The following is a 20,354-nucleotide window of genomic DNA, read 5'->3' as shown; positions in this document are numbered from 1 at the left end:
GGCTGCCTCTTGTATGCACATCCCACTGAGGACCCATCCTACAACCCAGGCATGTGCCCCAACCAGGAATCAAAACAGCCATCCCTCTGTTTACAAGCTGGTACTTGTAACAGCCACTCCAGCCAGGGCTAAAAATACTTTTTAGTAAACAAAAAAAGAAGCATGTATGAATGGCCAATGAATGCATGTATAAGTGGAAAAACGAAGTCAATGTTTCTCTCTCTTCCTTCCTCTCTAAAATTAAATAAGTTTTTTTTTAAATGAAAAAATATCTATTTTTAAGACAGCGCATAAAACCTGTATTTATGCACCCATGTGTAAGTTATCCTGCTGGTATCTTCTTGGATCTGAGATACTAAAAGATTAATAAAATAAATTTTTTAAAATTTCACATCACAGATTAACAAATAATATATTTTTTCAAGTTGCCTCAATCACTAAAAGTAACTTGTATTAATTTATTCTAGACATTCAGATAGATATACCAGTCAATGGGTTGTTGGCTATTACATCATAAATAAAATTATTCTTAGAACTGGGTTATAGTGATCCCTCACCTATCATAGGAGCTACGTTCCAGAGACCCCCACGATAGGTGAAAATATAAGCGTTATATTTATTTTATTATTTATATATATTTTAAGACTTTATAAACCCTTCCCACACTCCTATAAACCTTTCCCACATTCTTATAAACACTTCATATACTCTTAAACACTTTCTACACTCCCAAACCTACGTGATTTTAACAACACATAAAATCTGTATGGGTACTCACCAGTGAAGTATACTATAGCTTGAATGATGAAGATAATGAATTATGTAGCTGTGCAGTACTGATGACGATGAAGGTAATGATGATGAGATTATAGTACTGCACAGCCAAGAAGAGCATTATAGCTCTTCTGAAGGCACCACTTCATCAGGCAGTGCAGTATCTTCGTCCTGGGCCGTAACTTCTATTTCCGATAAAGGGTGGGCATAACTGATCTCTTCCTCTGAGTGATGAACATAGTTATGGGGTGTTGCTCGTGCTGCTTTTTATCCACAGAGACAGCTCCTCCATGCAGAGAAACACTCTTGAGTCCAAAGTGTCTCTGAAATTTGTCAAACCAGCCCTTGCTGGCATTGAATGGGGTTGGTCTGGTGGGAGAAGGACTCGATGGTCCTGCTTCTGCATTGCCCTCGTCTTCATCCTCGTCACTGTCGTGAACGCCTGTGCTTTTCGCAAAACTATTATAAAGTTTCTTGGCCTTCGTCTGGATGGTGTTGGTATCCAGCAAGATATTCTTCTTCCTGCAGGGCCAGGAAGAAGAATATTATCCACAGGGCCAATGCAGACTCCTTCCTCACAATGGCCTTATTGTGGGAAGTGACCACCCTCTTTGCAGTCTTGTTAAAAGTCATTGTTGCTGTAGACCTAATATTCTTCTCGTCTTTCTTTATGTAGCAAACAGTAGATTCTTTGATCCTGTAATGGCAGCCTACAGCCGTTTAGCTTTTGCCTTCCTTTAACATGTCGAGAAGTTCCTTTTCTTTGATGGTAAGCATATTCCTCTGGCACTTGGGTTCACTACAGAAGCCTTAGAAGATGCAGAACATTTGGGTGGCATCGTAAGGCTTGAAATAAATTCGAACTTTTATGAAAGTTTCACAAAAACACAACACCGCAGAGCAACACTATGCACAGCAATCAGACCTCAGTGTGAAGTGGACAGGGAGGGATGCTGAACACATGGGCACAGTGCGGGAGAGCAAACACACTGATGCTACGGTCACTGAGCCAACCAGCGCCCAGGGTACAGAACACAGTGCTGTGGTTGGTTGCCTTCCATTCTATCAGCCAATAATGTGCTGTGTACAATCTCACGTTGGCAAACTTGTGCAAGCAGTAGTGACACACTGCATTTCCTTTGTGTACAGTATGGTATTCATCTGCTGATGAAATACATACTGTACTTTATTTCGATTCAGTATTCTTTTAATATGTTTGAAATAACATTTTTATATTGTTTTAAATTTTTTAGGCAATAATAATTAAAATCATAAATATCATATAAATATCTATATACTGCAGAATCCTGTGTATAGCGAAAACTCTGAGATTCAGAATTAGCTATATATTTTTTAAAAAGCCCATGATACAGTGAAGCTGAAATAAGTGAACTGCAATATAGTGAGGGACAACTGTATAGTATATGGAATGCTTTAACTTAGTTCAAATCCTGTAACATACATAACCATGCCCTTTTATTTGCTTTAAGTTGACATACTGACTTTGTAGTCTATACTTTGTAAGAGAACAGGTAACTCTAGCACAGAAGGAACTATATAGTGTGGTCTGGGTGATGACTTCAGTGGCACTATTCCATTTTTATTTATCCAGACTGTTGCTTTCAGCCCTGCATTGAGGCCTCCTTGTATATTGTTTTCTAATGTGTCGCTAACCATCACACTGTCCCCAGACTGTCCCCAGAGAAGATCACAGCAGTAATAAAATATGGAAGGTGCTGGTTTCTCTTTTCTCAGTTCTCCACCTACCACAGTAGCATCAGAAGGGGACTGAGAGGCACAAGCTTCAATCGGCTCCCTCTGGGTCCTTATGTCTCTATTTGTTAACAAAAGTAGCCAGATCTTTTGAAGTTCAGTGAGCATGGCTTTGACTTCTTCTGCTAGTGTCATATGCTGTAAATGTGTAGATTTCCACAAGAAATAACATTCTTCAGCCAATTTCATATTGGCTGTACCACCCTTTGTTTCCTGAATTACTTCTTCCCAGTGTGAAGTCCATAGATCACTAATGCATGGATTGGAAGGTTGAAAACATTCCTTTCTAGTTTAACTTGAACTTTGTCACAAATGATTTCAGCTTCTTCTTTGAAATGTTATTTTCATTGTAAAAGTTTTACTACCTTTTCTACTTGACCCGCGGGCCCCCCCCCCCGCCCCGCCCTGGACTGTGTCAATGAGCATGTTGTCCATCCAGGTTAGAGGAAACGGTTTGCATGTTTAGCCAAGGGCGGGCATGACACTCTAACTCCAAGTCATAGCTGTGCAAACATAAGGCAGGCTCAAGGGCTACACTTTTTTCTTGCTGTGATTTAAGAAATCCATATAAATCTACCCTCGATGATTTTTGCATTATTTATTTTTTATCCTCATCCAAGATTTCCAAGAATATGTTTCTTGGTATTAGAGAGTGAGGAAAGGAGCTAGAAACATTGAAAGATTGGTTGGCTCTCATAGGCACCCCTACCTACCAGGGATCAAACCTGCAACTTAGGTATGTGCCCTGACCAGGAATCAAACCCACAACCTTTTGGATGCTTCAACTAACTGAGCCTCCTGGACAGCGCAGACCTCTTAACAATTTTTAAATGTACAGCATTGTTAAGTGTATGCATGTAGTTGTACAACAGATCTCTAGAACTTTTGCTTTTTGTATTAGTAAAATACTGTAATTGAACAATTACTCATTTTCTCACCCCTGTCCCCTGGTAACCACTCTTCTGTTTTCTTTTTCTATGAGTTTGATTACTTTAGGTACCTCAGATAAGTGGAATGTTCATGTCTTTTGGTGGATTGCCTTATTTCATTTAGCATAGTGTCCTTTAGGTCCATCCATGTTGCATCATATGACAAGATTTTCTTGTTTTTGAAAGCAGAATAATATTCCAATTGTATGCATACACCACATTTTCTTTATCCCCTCATCTGCTGATGGACATTTAGGTTGCTTCCACACCTTGGCTATTGTGAATAATTTTGTAGTGAACATCAGTGTACAACTATTTCGGTTCTTTTGGATGTGTACTCAACAGTGAGATTACTGGATCATGTATGGTAGTTCCATTGTAAATTTTTTGAGGAGCCTCTATATTGTTTTTTGTAGTGGCTGTTCCATTTTATAATCCTACTAAGTGTGGACAAGGATTCCAATATTTTTATATTCTTGCCAACATTGTTATTTTCTGTTTTTAAAAAGATTTTATGCATTTATGTTTATTTTAATGTATTTTATTACATTTTTTGCTAATCTGGCAAAAAATGGGTATAATTTTGATTAATTTATCAAAAAATAATAATAATAGTAATTGTATACCCTTTTTGCTCCCAAGTGACTTTTTTGAAAAATCTGGTGCCTGTGCTTATATGTAAGGATTTCTTGTACCAGGAATTAATCAGTCAGACACAGTCTTATTATGAGAGTGATCAATAAGATGCAACTCTACTATAAAACCTATATATTTATGGTTTAGGAAAGGGCATTTATACCAGATGGCTATTGTTATATTGGCTGTTGCCATTTTTTTTTTATTTGACAATCTAAGGGAAAAGAGGTCGGTGCCCCTGACTAAATAGTCAGGTATTGCACATGGGTTGCTTTCATAACTTGGTAATTGTAAATAACACTGCAGTAAACATAGTGTTACCTGTATTTTTTTGATTTAGTGTTTTATGTTTCTTTGGAAATTTATCCAGAAGTAAAATTGCTGGGTCATAAGAATCTTCATACTGTTTTCCATAGTGGCGACAACAGTCTGCATTAGTGCATGGAAAACCAATGGTGTACAAGGGTTCCCCTTTTTCCACATCCTCGCCAACACTTGTTGTTCATTTATTGATGATAGCCATTCTGACAGGTGTGAGGTGATATTTCATTGTGGTTTTAGTTTACATTTCTCTGATAATTAGTAACGAGCATGTTTTCAAATGTCTATTGGCTATCTGCATGTCATCTTTAAAGTAGTGTCTATTCAGGCCCTCTGCCCATTTTTTAATTGGATTATTATTATTTTTAATGTCAAGTTGAGTTCTTTAGTAATATCAGATATTAACCCTCATCCATCACCATTTTTTCCCTGGCTTCTGTGATGTGTTGTTTTAACTCTTGTGATCTCCTTAGGTTTTCTTTCTTCTCTCATGTTCTGACAGAATGATTTGGAGTTGAGCAACACTAGACTCAAATTCTGGCTCTGTTTAACCTCAAGTAGGTTAAGTAGCCTCTCGAAACCTCAACTCCCTCAATTTTAAAATTGTACATGAGGGTTAAATAAGTTAAACATCAGTTACTTTTGCAAGTTTAGGTGCTTAAGAAATGCCTTCTAGCCCTGGCTGGTGTAGCTCAGTGGATTGAGCACTGGCCTGTGAAGCAAAGGGTTGCTGGTTTGATTCCCAGTCAGGGCACATGCCTGGGTTGCAGGCCAGGTCTCCAGTAGGGGACACATGGGAGGCAGCCACACATTGATATTTCTTTTCCACTCTTTCTCCTTCCCTTCTCCTCTCTCTAAAAAAATTAATTAATTAAAAAAAGAAGAAATGCCTACTCTTTTCTCCCTTTTTCCATGATTATTCTGCTCCCCCCAAAAAAGAAAAAAAATCCTCTCCCTTTGCCAGGTTATTTTCTTTTTTGTCTGTTAGTGTCATTTTGGGGGCATTAATCTTCATGAAGTATCTGAAATCTCACCATGTAAAATTGGAATAAACTAAGTAAATAAAAATGTGAGGTGCCTTGAAATATGGCTATCAAGGTAGGGCTGGTGGGTTACCTCCATTAATTACTTACTATAGAGACAATGAGATTCTGTTTTAGAAAGTTCACTAGTACAAAAAGTAGTTTAGTACAAAACAAGGGAATGGGATATTATCTTTATTTTTCCTGCACACTCTTGTATTGATTTGGGGCGGGGGGGGGGGGGGACTCACACAAAAAAACACCACACAACACAAACTGCTCCAGCATCTTGATAAGGGAATGAAGGGGGAGCACAGATTGCTTAATTTCCCAAATCTAGGGCTATCTTCTGCATTGAGAGGGTGCCATTCAATTCAGGGCAGGCATGTTTCAGAAACTGGAGAATCTGATAGAGGCAGAGAGGAAAGGGTAGCAGGTCTTTCTAAATTCACATTGTTCTTTCTGACCCATCTCAAGATCTCATGCTTTTGGACTCACAGCAAGTTTGCGTTGAGTTTTATTGTTAAAGGTCTGTTTCCAAACATTTTGTTTGATGTTTTGCTTTAGTGGCCAAGGTTCCTTTGAGTACAGATGTGATTACTGTAGGCTTGTGAGGTAACTTCATGGACTTAGTTCTAATGCTACTGTTGTGACCAGCTCAAAAGTTCCGCAAGACTAGGAACTATTTTCTTCATTTGCTGATGTATAACAAGCCACACAACAAAACTTAGTGACTTAAAATAATAATTTTATTCTCTTTCGTTGTCCTTTCTGGGCTCAGCTGGGAAGTTCTTTTGCTGGTCTTGCTTGGAGTCTCTTTAGAGCCATTTGGAGGCTCAGTTGGAACAGCTAGGCCTTCCTCCCTCTCATTGTAGTCTCAGGGACTCCTCCTTTCATGTGGCCTCTCCAGCAGACATTTTACCCAGCAGCTTGGGGCTTCTAAAAGTGACAGTTCCGAGAGGGAGGAAACGGATGCCCCTACAACTGGCACAGCTTGGCACATTGTCTTGATTAGAGCAAAAAACAAACTGGCCTAGATTTAGTTTGGGAGGGAACCACACACGTGCAAGAAAACTTAGAAGTATGGTTCTTTGGGGTCCTTCTTTGGAAACTAGCTACTGCATGTACCATACTTGTATTATGTAGTAATATATACTACATAGGCACTCAGTAAATAATTGTGGCTTGCATCAAGTGGTTGGATAGAGCAACAGACAGATTGGTGGACAGATGACTGACTCTTCTTGTTGGTTTATTTGAGCGAGATTCCTGTGATTCTTAGGGCTCAGATAACCATGTTTAGGCCTTTCCAGTACATGTGTCTCTTTGTAAGAAACCACTTTTTTTAAGGCAGAAGGACTTGGGTGGCCAAGTGCATCATGTTCCCTATAGACACTTTGGGAGTTGTAACCCAAGGAAGGAAAACTTAATCACTTTTTATTAAACTATGTGCTGGCTACTGTACTCTACATATGCTCTTACTTAATGGTCACAACCTTGTGAAATAGGGATCTCTTCTTAAAATTGGATGCTGAGGATAATGAACTTGCCTAAGGTCACATAGCTAGTGACACAGGTGATGAATTTAAATTACATTCTAGTTCTAGAGTTAAAGCATTGACTTCCCTCATATATTAGTAAAAAGGGAAAAATTTATACAATCTGAAGAGAAATCAGAGTATGCCTTGTATGTTATTCAGAGTTTCTCTTGGTTAGGCACAGACTATTAAGATATTATCAGAGGGTTTCTCAATAGCAGTAATTTGGATATTTAGGGCTGGACAATTCTTTATTGTGGGAGGCTGTCCTGTACATTGAAGGAGGTTTACCAGCATCCCTGGCCTTCATTCGCTACTGGATGCTAGTGCAGTCCCCCCACCCTGTTGCAGTAACCAAAAAATGTTTCTAGACATTGCTGTATAACCCCTGGGGGAACCCCTCCTGTTCTAAACCACCAGTAAGTGATGTCATGATTTGCTGTTCTTTGATTTTGTTGTTTCTTTAGTATTACCATCTCACAAGGCACTGACTTCAAGCCATTGTATTCTTATAATAGTTACAATAGAACTGCCTGGTTCTGATGGTCTTGAGTCATGCCTTTATCCCATTGCCTTGCTCCTCTTTTGCCTTGTCTTTGTGCTTTTTGTCTGTGATACCCCTAAATCAAATGCAGCTGCGGTGTTTGTAAGAACTCAGGTATCGATTCAGTGGGCATTCAGATCTCTGAGATTATAACTATTAGTGCTAGTGAAAAGAAGGCAGTTTACTTTCTAATTATAGTAGAAGGGGGAAATGCATAAGTATTTAGGGAGCTGGAAATTAAATGGCTTCCAGGCTCCACAGAGTTAATCTTCAGGGTAGTACTGATTGACATGCCAGAGGATGTTAATGTGTGAGTCTTCTGGGGAGCAATTCTTTTGGGGAATGGGGGAGGAGAGTGGAAATTACAGTTTCTCTATTAATTGTACTTTAGGTGTCATTTATGACAATTTTATGTTGTCTAGACAGAGGGAAATCGTGGAGAAATTATTCCATTGGAGTCAAATGCTGAGTCCAGAAGGAATCATGAAGGTTGTTGAAGTCAGGATCAGGGTGAAAGGGCAAGTAGTGTACCAAAAGGTGAAGCAGTGAAAATCAAGCGTTACTCAGAGAAGCAGCCGTTCAGAAGGAACCCAGGGTATAAGAAAAGTGATTGTACTCTGAGCTTTGTGTTAGCTCAAGGGCTAATAGTGGATTGTCTACCTGGGAGGTAGAGAGAGTCTCTGCCCTCGTGTCTGTTTCTGTAGATGCCAGAAACCTCATTACTTGAATAGACATGAACCAGGAAGGCTGCTTCTTTCCCTCTGGTTAATAAATGCCCCAGTCCACTGTGCATTCCTTTTTCCTCATTGTTGTAAGGCTTTATTTACTAACTCTAATGTTGGCTCTAAGGTTTTGCTTCATATTATAGAGTACAGTTTCTGCAATATACCAGGGTCAGTAGCCTGTCACTTAACAGCAAATGCCTTTGGTCAAGGATTTTTTAAAATTTTAGGTCAGTAACAAGAATGTGAAAAATAATCTAAGAAGAAATCTGCAGGACTTCCGCCAAGATGGAGGCATAGGTGGAAACACTGTGCCTTCTCCCACAACCAAGTTTGAATACAACAAAGGTTTGGAGAAACAAAGACACAACCAAAGGACAGAAAATTGAATTATACGGAAGTCCGACTACATCTAACCGTTCAACGGGACAATAAGAGGGGCGGAGCCAGCCGTGAGCAGAGTCGGGCAGGACAGGTCGCGCGACCTAGGCGCGCAGGCAGCCCGGAACCAGTTGGGGTGTGGGGCAGACTGCAGTCGCACATTCGCGCACAGTGAGACGGACCACGCAGGCCCCAGGGGGCGAGGGCTGACTACGGTGGCACACTCGCGTGCAGTGGGACGAAACGCGTGGGCCCGGTGACGGCAGCAGCTGCGGCACTGGTGAGGGCCTCGGTGGCAAGCGGCAGACCGGACGCCATAGTCTCTCTTTGACCCCTCCCCCACATACAACGTCACAACCCAGCGACTTAGTTGCCCTGTGCTAGTGAACACCTTAGGGCTCCGATCCTGCTACGGAACAGGCACGAACAGCCCAAAAGATGGCGCAAGAAGAACTCAAAGTCCCAGAACTCTCAGCCACCGAGAAATTGCTAGCCTCTCAGAAGCACAATTCAAGACACTGTTTATCAGGATGCTAACAGAACTGGTGGATTATAGTCACAAATTAGAGGAACATATGAAGGCTAAACTAATTGAAATGAAGGGAGATGTCCAGGAATCCAATGGCGATGGAAAGGAAACTGGGACTCAAATCAATGGAATGGACCAGAAGGAAGAACGAAACATCTGACCAGAAAGGAATGAAGAAATGAGAATTCAAAAAAATGAGGAGAGGCTTAGGAACCTCCAGGACATCTTTAAACGTTCCAACATCCAGATTATAGGGGTACCAGAAGGGGGAAAGAAACAGCCACGAGTGGAAAATTTATTTGAACAAATAATAAAGGAGAACTTCCCCAGTCTGGCAAAGGAAATAGACTTCCAGGAAATCCAGGAAGCTCCGAGAGTCCCAAAGAAGTTGGACCCAAGAAGGAACACACCAAGGCACATCATAATTGCATTAGCCAAGACTAAAATGAAGGAGAGAATCCTAGAAGCAGCAAGAGATAAAGGGACAGTCACCTACAAAGGAGTACCCATCAGACTGTCAGCGGATTTCTCCAAAGAGACCTTACAGGCAAGAAGGGGCTGGAAAGAAGTATTCCAAGTCATGAAATCCAAAGACCTACAGCCAAGATGGCTTTATCCAGCAAAACTTTCCTTTAGAATGGAAGGACAGATAAAGTGCTTCTCAGATAAGGTCAAGTTCAAGGAGTTCATCATCACCAAGCCCTTATATGAAATGCTAAAGGGACTTATATAAGAAAAAGAAGATGAAAAATATGAACAGTGAAAGGATAGCAAACTCACAGTTATTAACCACCACACCTAAAACAAAAGCAAACCAAGAGGACAGCTAGATCAGGAGTGGAACCATAGAAATGAAGAACACATGGAGGGTTAGCAACAGGGGAATGGGAGGACGAGAAGGGGGGAGAAGGTACAGAAAATAGCATAGACAGTAGGTAGAAAATAGATAGGGGGAGGGCAAGAATAGTGGGGGAAATACAGAATCTAAAGAACTTGAGACACGTGGTTATAAACTAAGGGGGGGAGAATGGTGGGGGAGGGAGTGTGCGGGTGGAGGGGAATGAGGGGGGGAATAGAACAACTGTAATGGTATAATCAATAAAATATATTAAAAAAATAATTCTGCAAGTTTGCTGTAATTGAACAATAAATGATTCTACCAGTATATTCTTTGTAGATTAGGGTGTCTAGAGATAGACTTGTTTTTTGCAGTTGACTATTCTGAGTGAAATTGGCTGAGAATTCAGGATTATTCAATCACGTAAACCTCTTCTTGATTTGGTGGGGGGGCACAACCAATCAGTCAGGATGTACTACCTCATAATTAAAGTCTAAACCTGTATATCACAGCTGCTTTTTGTGGGGGATATGTGCATGCGAGTATCAGAACTAGCTGTGGAACTTTTCATAGATAGGCTTACTCAATCTTTGGTGAAAGGCTCTGATCTAAATTCCTAGTTGAAACAAAAGAAGTCTGGTGTGTAAGCAGACTACCCAGTTCTCCCAGAGAAAATGGATTTGTAGGTAGAGTACACATGTCCATGTAGATTACTTTGGGCCTTTGAGTTCAGATGCTGACAAAAGTGAGTTTTTAATGTAGACCAAAGTTCCATAACTATAGTGCAATTTGTTGAGGATATATAAGAGTTAAGCATAATACCAACCAATCATTTTACAGTTGTATTAAAAAGAACCACCCACCAAACCGCAGAGGGTCAGATGCTCCCAGAAGGATCTGGCTGACTTTTTAGGCAAGACTTTTATATGGCTAGATACACAGTTGTGCACCACATGTGAGATCAGTTTTCAGCATCTTTGCTTTTGTTGTACTCTGATGTTTTCCCACCTATCACTCATTACACAGAGGCATTGAGGGATACATTAATGATTTGTAAAGATATTTTAAAGCTTTTTTGGTGTAAGGCATTGTTTTAAACTTCACGAGTTGTTTATGCTTGATGATAGTAAAATAAGGCCTATCCTCTCGATGTGAGATGTTAGTTCTTCAGGTAGTGTGTTTGTTTTTTCCTGAGGGCAGCCTTACAGGAGTGCCATTGTGCCTTGGTCTACCCCACAGTGGGGGCAGGAATTGCCTGCCAGGCTCTGCTGGCAACTGCATCATGTGCTACAAGTGCACCCCTAGAAACTGGGGGGCCCTGAAGTGATCAGATGAGCACCTATCTTCGGATAACTTAGACGATAATTGCCAGTGTGTGAAATGGGGAGGCTCCCATGCCTCCGCTTTAAAGCAGAGATGTCAATTTGGAAATCATAATAGAGGTGTCATTTCAGAACACACAATTATTTTTTACAAAGAATAAGGGCTTGTCATCTCCCAGCCCAGGCATGCGCCAAGGCAGAGAGCTGGAGCTGGCAGAGCGGGATTCAGAAATGAAGGGGGCAACAGTGCCTCCTGGTTTCCTTGTATTCCTGCCCCTTTTCCCCCTGAAAACATTGCCCTCTTTATCTTGTGAGGTCTCTGTTGGCAATATATGTCCAGGAGCATCAGTGGTAGTTTCCCAGGCAAGTAGCTGTCCTCTGACTTTATGATTTTTATAAGCCTCCCAGGGACCAGGGTACACTACATATATTGGAACAGCTATGTCAGCACTTTAACCTAAGTAGTTTAAGTGACCAAAGGGAAGATGGGTGATGTAAGCAGTTTCTGAAAACCTTGTTCTTTCAGAAATTTTAATATGAGTTGTTGGACATCTAGCAATTTTTGAACGTCACAGGGTCAGTGAGGGGCAATCAGATATGTCTGCTTATTCTTCCAGAACTACTTAGGCATGCTGAGCTACTCTCTTAGATATTTACTGGTCTCCTATTATGTGTTAATTAGGTGTGAATTTTAATGGAGATAAAAAGATGGCTTGGACCCAGTGCCTGCTTTCATGTAGCTTGTGGTCTAGTAGCAGAGATAAGACACAAGTAACTGTAGTACAAGGTGACTTGGGAGAAGGCCTCTTAAGAGGTTTCAAAATATGATGGGGTAGTGGGGAAGGGAGGGTGAGCTTCTGGCTGGCAGAGTCAGGTGTTTGAGCTATGAAGGAATTTTACAGGTAGAGATGGAGAAGAACTTTACAGAAAGAAGAAATGGCCAACCAAAAAAATTGATAATAAGGGTGTTTATTTAGTTTAGCTAGAGAAATGGTTCCCAAAGTGTGCCCTGAGATATCCGAAGACAAAACTGAAATGCTGTTGTTTTTGTGTTTTTCATTCATTCTTCATGAGTATTCAGTGGAGTTTTCTAGAGGCTACACAATGTGTAATGAAGTTAATTAACCTGATGGCTAGTGGACTGTGGCTTGTGTATTAAACTTTTTTGTTCTAATTTCAAATATAGTCAACATTGACAGATAACATTCTGGAAATAAAAGTTCTTTGGTGTTCTCAGTGATATTTAAGAGGGTTAAAGGAGTTCTGAGACCAAACAGTTTGAAAACCACTGGTGTCGAGCATACAGTATATCCAGAAGAAACGAGAAATTTGGCTGCGCAGCTTTGGATGCCAAGCTGAGGATTTTGGATTTTATTTCCTACGTAGAAGGGTGCTATTAGTTTGGGTTTGGCACCCCTGAACTAAAGTAGCAGATGTCATGCAGACATCAAAGCCAAGTTGGGCAATTACTCTTTATCATGGGGCACTGGTGGCATTTTAGCTTCCATATTGAAGCAGGCTTTCCATATTGGTATAGGTCACAGAGTTCTGGCCATCATTTGTTTCCAGTGATTGCAGAAGATTTGAAAATTTGTTGGCTTTAGGATATTGATTTTTCTCTGTAATCTGACAACTAGTTGAAAGAATGTCTTCAGGACATCATTGTTTATTAAGGGAGAACTGTCACTGGCTTGTCTATTCTGTCTAGACTAGTACCCAAACTTTCTGTTGCTCAATCCTGATATTCATTGAATTAGAAACAAAGATTCTTTTCTTTTGGATTACTTATCATCTGCCCTAATAACACTGTACTTTTCCACGGCTTTGTTCCACTATTTTTTTTACGGTTTTCGTAGACATCGAAGGATACAGCTGATTTAGGGAGCCCCCTTATACATATTTAAAGTATTAGTCAGGGAAGAAATAAATAGTGGTATTTATTTAAAATTTTAGAAATTTTATAGCTTGACTTACAATCTTTAGCGGGGTTTAATTATTTTTGATAACTCTAGTGTGTAATACATTGATTTTGTTTTTTCTAATCCTTAGTGACTATACCTTATCTTTCAAGGGGTTTTATGTAAGCAAATATTTCATTTAATTTTATTTTTAATATATTTTATTGATTATGCTATTACAGTTGTCCCAGTTTTTCTCCATTTGCCCCCCTCCACCCAGTACTCCATTTCCTACACTGCTCTTAACATCAGCCTGCCTACCTGTTCTGTACCTACCAATTTGTACTTCTTAATCCCTGCCCCTGTTCCTCCGTTCTCCCCTTCTCCCTCCCAGCTGGTAACCATCCAAATGATCTCTGTATCTATGATTATGTTTCTGTTTTGTTTGCTCAGTTTGTTTTTTAGATTCAATTGTTGATAGCTATGAATTCATTGCCATTTTAATAGATTTTATTTATTTACTTTTAGAGAGAGGGGAAGAGAGGGAGAAAGAGAGGAAGAGAAACATCAACATTTGAGAGATACATTGATCAGTTGCCTCTCACATGCCCTCAACTGGGGACCTTTTGGTTTGCAGGTCAGTGCTCAGTCCACTGAGCCACACCAGTAGCCAGGGCTTTATTGCCATTTTAATGTTCATAGTTTTTTTTAAAAAAATTCATTTATTTATCTTTAGAGGGGACGGGAAGGAGAGAGGGAGAGAAATATCAATGTATGGTTGCCTCTCGAGCGCTCCCTGCTGGGGACTGGCCTGCAACCCAGGCATGTGCCCTGACTGGGAATCAAACCGAGGTTGTTTGCAGGTCAGTGCTCAGGTCACTGAGCTATACCAGCCAGGGCTAATGTTCATAGTTTTGATATTTTTCTAAAATAAGTCCCTTTAACATTTCATGTCTACTAATGGCTTGGTGATGATAAGCTCCTTTAGCTTTACTTTGTCTGGGATGTACTTTATCTGACCTTCCATTCTAAAGGATAGCTTTGCGGGATAGAGTAACTTAGATTGTAAGTCCTTGCGTTTCATCACTTTGAGAACTTCTTGCCAATCCCTTCTTGCCTGCAAAGTTTCTTTTGAGAATTCAAAAGTCTTAAGGGAACTTCTTTGTAGGTAACTCTCTGCTTTTCTCTTGCTGCTTTTAAGATTCTCTCTTTATCTTTAACCTTTGGCATTTTAATTATGTGTTTTGATGTGGTCCTCTTTGGGTCCATCTTGTTTTGGTTCTCTGTGTTTCCTGGACTTATGTCTTATTTCCTTCACCAAATTAGAGAAGTTTTCCTTCATTTTTTCAAGTAAGCTTTCGCCCTGGCTGGTGTAGCTCAGTGGATTGAGCGCGAGCCTCCGAACCAGATAATTGTGGTTCGATTCCCAGTCAGGGCACATGCTTGGGTTGCAGGCCAGTTTCCGGCAGGGGCCAGTTCCCTGCCAGGGGTGCACGAGAAGCAACCATACATTGATGTGCCTTTCCTCTCCTTCCCTTCCCCTGTAAAGATAAATAAATAAAATATTAAAAAAATAAGTTTTCAATTTCTTGCTTTTCCTCTTCTCCTTCTGACATCCCTATGATTCGAATGTTGGTACATTTGAAATTGTACCAGAGGCTCCTTACCCTGTCCTTGTTTTTTTGTATTCTTTTTTTCTTCTTGCTGTTGTGATTGAATTTTTTTTCCATGTGTTCCAAATCGTTAATTTGATTCTTGGCTTCATCCAATCCACTGTTGATTCCCCGTAAATTTTTCTTTATTTCATTTAGCATAACCTTTATTTCTTCCTGGGTCTTTTTTATGCTGTTTAAGTACCCAGTGGGTTCCTTGAGCATCTCAATAACAAGTGTTTTGAACTCTGTATCTGATGATAGATTTCTTATGTCTATTTTGTTTAGTTCTTTTTCTGGAGTTTTGTTCTGTTCTTTAATTTGAGCCATATTTTTTTGTCTCATTTTGGCAGCCTTCTTTTGTTTCTGTCTATATATTAGGTAGAACTGCTTTGACTCCCTGTCTTAGTAGCATGACCTATTGTAGAAAAGCTCACCCTTAAGACGGATGGAATGGAACCTTAGGTAATCACCAGGATGGGGCACCCTGTGTGAACCAGGTTGATGGAGTCTCAGATATGGCGCCCTGCTCTGTGGCTCTGTGTTGGGGAGGGCCCAGAAAAGGGACAGTGGCTGCTGCCTGACCTCTGGAGTTTTGTCTGGAAGGAAGCTATTCTCCAGTACTCACCCTGATGCCAGACACTTCTGTTTTTCCTTATATACCCCTGGTGCCCTTTAAGCTGCTTTCCCAGTGCTGTTGCCCAGGGGAAGTGTATCTGCATAAGTCTTAAGTCCACTGCAGGCTCTTTAAGAGTAGACACTTGAGAGTCCCTCAGTTTCTTCTGTTACCCCAGCCCCCATAGATTGTTACAGTCAAAAGTTATGGGGACTTATCTTCCTGGCATGGGGGGCATCTGGTGTGGGACTGGGTCCCTAGATCCTGAGGTATCCCTCCTGACTTTTATCTACCACATGTGGGTGTGGGGCCATCCGTTCAGTGTCTCTGCATCTCCACCCTTCCTACCTGTCTGAAAGAATGTTACTTCTTTAATTCTTTGGTTGTCAGACTTACATACAGCAGGATTTTCTGATGATTCTGGGTTAGAGTTGTAGTTTGGTTTGGTTGTAATTTTTGCTGTGTTGTGCAGGGAGGTGAGCTGTGTTTACTTATGCCTCCATATTGATTGGAAGTGTGTAAGCAAATATTTTAGAGCAAGGGTGGGTGCATATTTTTCTGTAAAGGGCCAGATAGTAAATATATTCGGCCTATCTCCATCAGTAATACTCAACGCTGCCTTGTTAGCTGCAAAGAGGCAATAAATGAATGAATGTGACTGTCTCTGGAAAAACTTTGTTTATAAAAACAGGCAACTGGTCCAGGGCCTATAGTTTACCAAACCTGTTAGAGAATTAGGGCAACACGCTATTTGAAGAAATCCTCTTAAAGAAGTGAGTCATCTTTTGAAAATGAATGGTTTTCTCTTTAGTTTTCAGTTTACTTTTGGATTTTAGTTTTTGAATGTTTTTAATTTTTAAATAATTTTAGACTTGCAAAAATTTTTAAAAACGGTGCAAAGAATCTCCATATACTCTTCATCCATGTTTGCTAAATATTAACATTTTACCATATTTGCTTTAACACTCTTGTTTACCTACATATTAATATGGTTATGCTTCTACATGTTTATGGTTATATTTTATTTTTATTTTTTTTAAAGATTTTATTTATTTATTTATCTTTAGAGGGGAAGGAGAGAGGGAGAGAAACATCAATGTATGGTTGCCTTTTGTGCATCCCCTGCTGGTAGTTAGCCTGCAAGGAACCAGCCTGCAACCGAGGAATGTGCCCTGACCAGGAATCGAACCGCGAATGGTTATATTTTATATATTTGCAGTTACTATATTTTCTAAATATTGAATTTTCTTAAAGTGGTATATTGTTTGATAGAGCAGTGGACTCCAGACTTAAAAAAAATATCTCTGTTGCCCTGGCTGCTGTGGTTCAGTTGTTTGAGCACTGACTGGCCTGTGAACTGAAAGGCTGGCAGTGCAGTTCCCTGCCAGGGAGCGTGCCTGGCTTGCAGGCCAGATCCCCAGTTGGGGGCATGTGTGGGAGACAACTGATTGATGTATCTCTCACACATTGATGTTTCTCTCCCTCTCTTTCCCTTTCTCTCTCTGAAAGTAAATAAATGAAATCTTTAATAAAAAAATCTCAGTGAAAGCATTCTGAGCAATGCATGTGTGTATTGTACATTATGGTCATACGTTATAAATCAAAAGTTCTAATATTTTCTTTCTACCTTTCCCCAGATCAAAATAGCATAACTCCTGGTGTACCTCACTTGAAAACCACTGGTGGAGAGTATAAATCAGGCACACTTGTAAAAAGTTTTATTTTTGTTTTGCCTGTCAGAGCTTCTGTGACTCTTTAAAACATTTCTAAATTGAGATTATAGGTCAAAATGAAATGGTAGCTTCAAACTTGAACTAACTTATCTGAGCTCTTCCTAAGTCCTACCTGACTCCATTAACAAATTGGATGGTAGATCATTAAGTCAAGTCACATTTGTGGTGGCCAGAACAAAAGGTGCAGCCACCCCTTTCTATTTTCTTCTGTCATTTTTCATTGAAGGCTCTTTGCAATTAGCTAACTGGACAAGAGAAAGTTTTGCTTTGGTGTGCTTAGGAGTGGTATTGATATTTATTCATCTAGTAACTCTAGTTCTTTCTTTATTCAACACTAATTGGAGTACTTTTTTTATTACTCCAGATAGTATTTGTGTTGTAGCAGTAGAGAACTTAGTATTTCGTCAGTGATATGTGGGGTAAAGGGGACAGGGCTAGTGATAGCAATTGGCTCTCCTGATTTTGTGTATTAGCAGTTAAAATGCTCTCTATATATGACTTACCAGTCTACTCTATTGCTGGGGAGCAAATGGTGCCAACAGATCTGTAGTAAGTAGGCACAGCGGATGCATGTTCCAAAAGAACTTCATCAGGGACTCCCCAGAGACAAGGCTTAACATTTGGGTTTTACTCTGATTTAAAGAAGTCTTCTGGTGAAGATAAGAAGTTAGGGTGGGAAATAGACTTTGCGGGCTTATACAATAAAATCATTAATATTGAAATGACCAGATTTGACTCTTCTTCAGGAATCTCCTTCACAGGATTCCTAAAAAGTCATCTCATCTCTCTTAATACTATCACTGCTCTGGCATAGTAAAGGATCCTGTTGGCCTTCTAACCTAGCAGGATCATCTTCCAGGGAGAAATACTTAAGGATAAATGTTGGCCACTCTGAAGGATGCTCCTTGCCAAAGGACCCCTGCTTACTAAGCAGCCATTTGTAGGATAACACAACAGGGCTCAGTGATGTTCCGGACTAACTCCAGAGCCCTTTGGATGGAAGAAGCTTCTGGGTGTTCCTGGGCAGTCAGCTGCTCTCAGATCTTGCTTTTATTCTGCAACTCCCACCCACCCCTTATGGAACTAATGCATCAATAATGAGTACATGTTATGTAGGATGGCATAAATATCCTGAATACTCTTCTCATAATTTTACTTTTCTTTTTTTCCTCCAGTCTTTGTACGTCTTACTGCCCCATTCTCTCACAAACATTCTGTATTTCGGGACGCAAAGACGTGCCATTATTTTATGTGCCCCTAAGAAAGGAAAAAATCCTGCCAATTAAACTGTGTTATACGATTATAAGATACATTCCAAATTCAGATACATTAAATGTGGAGGAGAAAGTATGTCTTAGAATTGATGAAACACAGCATTTCTGCTGCTGTAAACTGATATCATTGAAGATTCAGGTCTTGAATCAGAGAGATATATTTTATTACTTTCTTCTCTTCCTCTTGGTTACATTGTATTCTCTCTTCAGAATGGATTAAACCTGCAGGAGTGTCCCGGCTGCATTTAGCTCAGGATGGCTGTTAATGCAGCCCAACACAAAATTGTACATTTACTTAAAATATTACGAGATTTTTTTGTGATTATGTGTTGCAGTGTACTTAATATGTGGCCCAAGACAGCTCTTCTTCCAGTGTGGCATAGAGACGCCATAAGTTTGGACACCCTGGACTTTTAAAGTGTCTTAAGTGTGGGGATTATAGGCCTTCTCTAGGTAGGAAACATCATTTAACAGTTGGTTGTCTTGGGTGGGAAAGGTAGCAAGCCAGGTTGACTAGGCCTCTGCTGTATCTCCTCTCTGGGCTGTTAGGGGAAATGCTTCTGTGAGCCAGTTGATTAGATAAAGTAAGTGCCTGCACATGACTATACCTAGAGCCAACTGGTTTTAACAATTGTGAATTGAATTAATTCAATTGTGAAAGATTGGTAGCTGCTGTCTTTATTCTGCAGATCTGCTTTAAATAAGAGTCTGGCAGGGAGCTGGAGACCTGTTTCTGGGAGGGCCAGGCAAGATGCTATGCTGCTTGAGAGGACAGTATGCATTTCTTTCTGAGACCATTTCCTTAGAAACATGTTTCACGGCAGGAGTTTGATTGACTGCCAAGGCACACTTCAGCTGGGAAACAGTGTGGCAGACATGGCAAACTGGGGAGGTCCCTGGGCCACATCATGAAATGTGTTTTTAACTGGCCCTTGTACAAAATGGGTAAAGAAAATGTTTTAGCTAAAATTTAAGTCAGGAGATTTCATGCAAAAGTCCAGATTTCTGGCTGCTCTTAAAAAATAGATCCAGCAATACTGAGCCCACAGTCTATCTTGGACTCACAGTGGATACATGTGCCCTTTTTGCCTGCCTGGAGTCTGGAAGGTCGTGCAGTATAGCATAGCGGTTTGAAGCACTTTGGAGTTGACAGACCTTCACTGGAGTCCTTGGCACTATTATGTAATAGCTGGGTGCCACCCAGCCCAGTGTTCTCATGCATGTATAGTAATGTCTATTTTTTCAGGTTGTGGTGAGGTTTAAATAAAGAAATATATGCAAAGTGCTTAGTATTTTCCTGGCATCAAAAAGAGTGTTCAATAAAATGTATCACATACGATCTGTTGACTTTATGACTGGGTTAGATTATATAATTAACAATTTATGTCGGTTGTTAAGAGAGTAACAGGAATTCTTTCTTAGAAAAAACAGTTTGCGCAGAGTAGTTGTGGATTAAGATGACATGGAGGAACTGAACACCAAGATAAATGTTGGCACTACACGCTGATCTCTGGTATGCCTAGTTTTCCTAGTTATGTGTCATGTCAGTCAATCTCCTGTTTGTCTACTGGAAGTATGGCAAATAGAAATAAGATCATGTCTCTGAATCACTTGTTCATTTCTCACTGAAGAGCAGTATTCTACATAATAACAGTGGCCATATCTAGTGTGAGAGCTTTGTAGCTCTTCATTTATTTATGTCTCTTAGTACTTAGCTTGTAGGAAGGGTGTGATCCCAGATAACAGATGTTAGCTAGCTGCAAAGGGGGATGTTATTTATCTTTCCCCCGTTTTTTTCCTTATGAATGACCTTGAGTTGGTAATTGACAGGGATTATTGCCATTTTTTTAAT

At 40.2% G+C, this 20,354-nt stretch overlaps 1 protein-coding gene and 1 pseudogene across 12 annotated transcripts in view; one reads left to right on the top strand and one right to left on the bottom strand.

Annotated features, from left to right (window-relative positions):
* Positions 1–20,354, top strand: part of AMBRA1 (autophagy and beclin 1 regulator 1) — a 182,921-nt gene that overhangs the window by 56,163 nt on the left and 106,404 nt on the right. The window lies entirely within an intron of this gene.
* Positions 2,154–5,555, bottom strand: LOC118974485 (N-acylneuraminate-9-phosphatase-like; annotated as a pseudogene).

Source organism: Sturnira hondurensis, unplaced genomic scaffold, assembly GCF_014824575.4.
Source record: "Sturnira hondurensis isolate 20B ecotype Veracruz unplaced genomic scaffold, ASM1482457v3 Scaffold0019433, whole genome shotgun sequence".
Lineage (NCBI taxonomy): Eukaryota > Metazoa > Chordata > Mammalia > Chiroptera > Phyllostomidae > Sturnira > Sturnira hondurensis.
The sequence above is the reverse complement of the archived record's forward strand: the minus strand, read 5'-3'. Positions and strand labels throughout refer to the sequence as shown.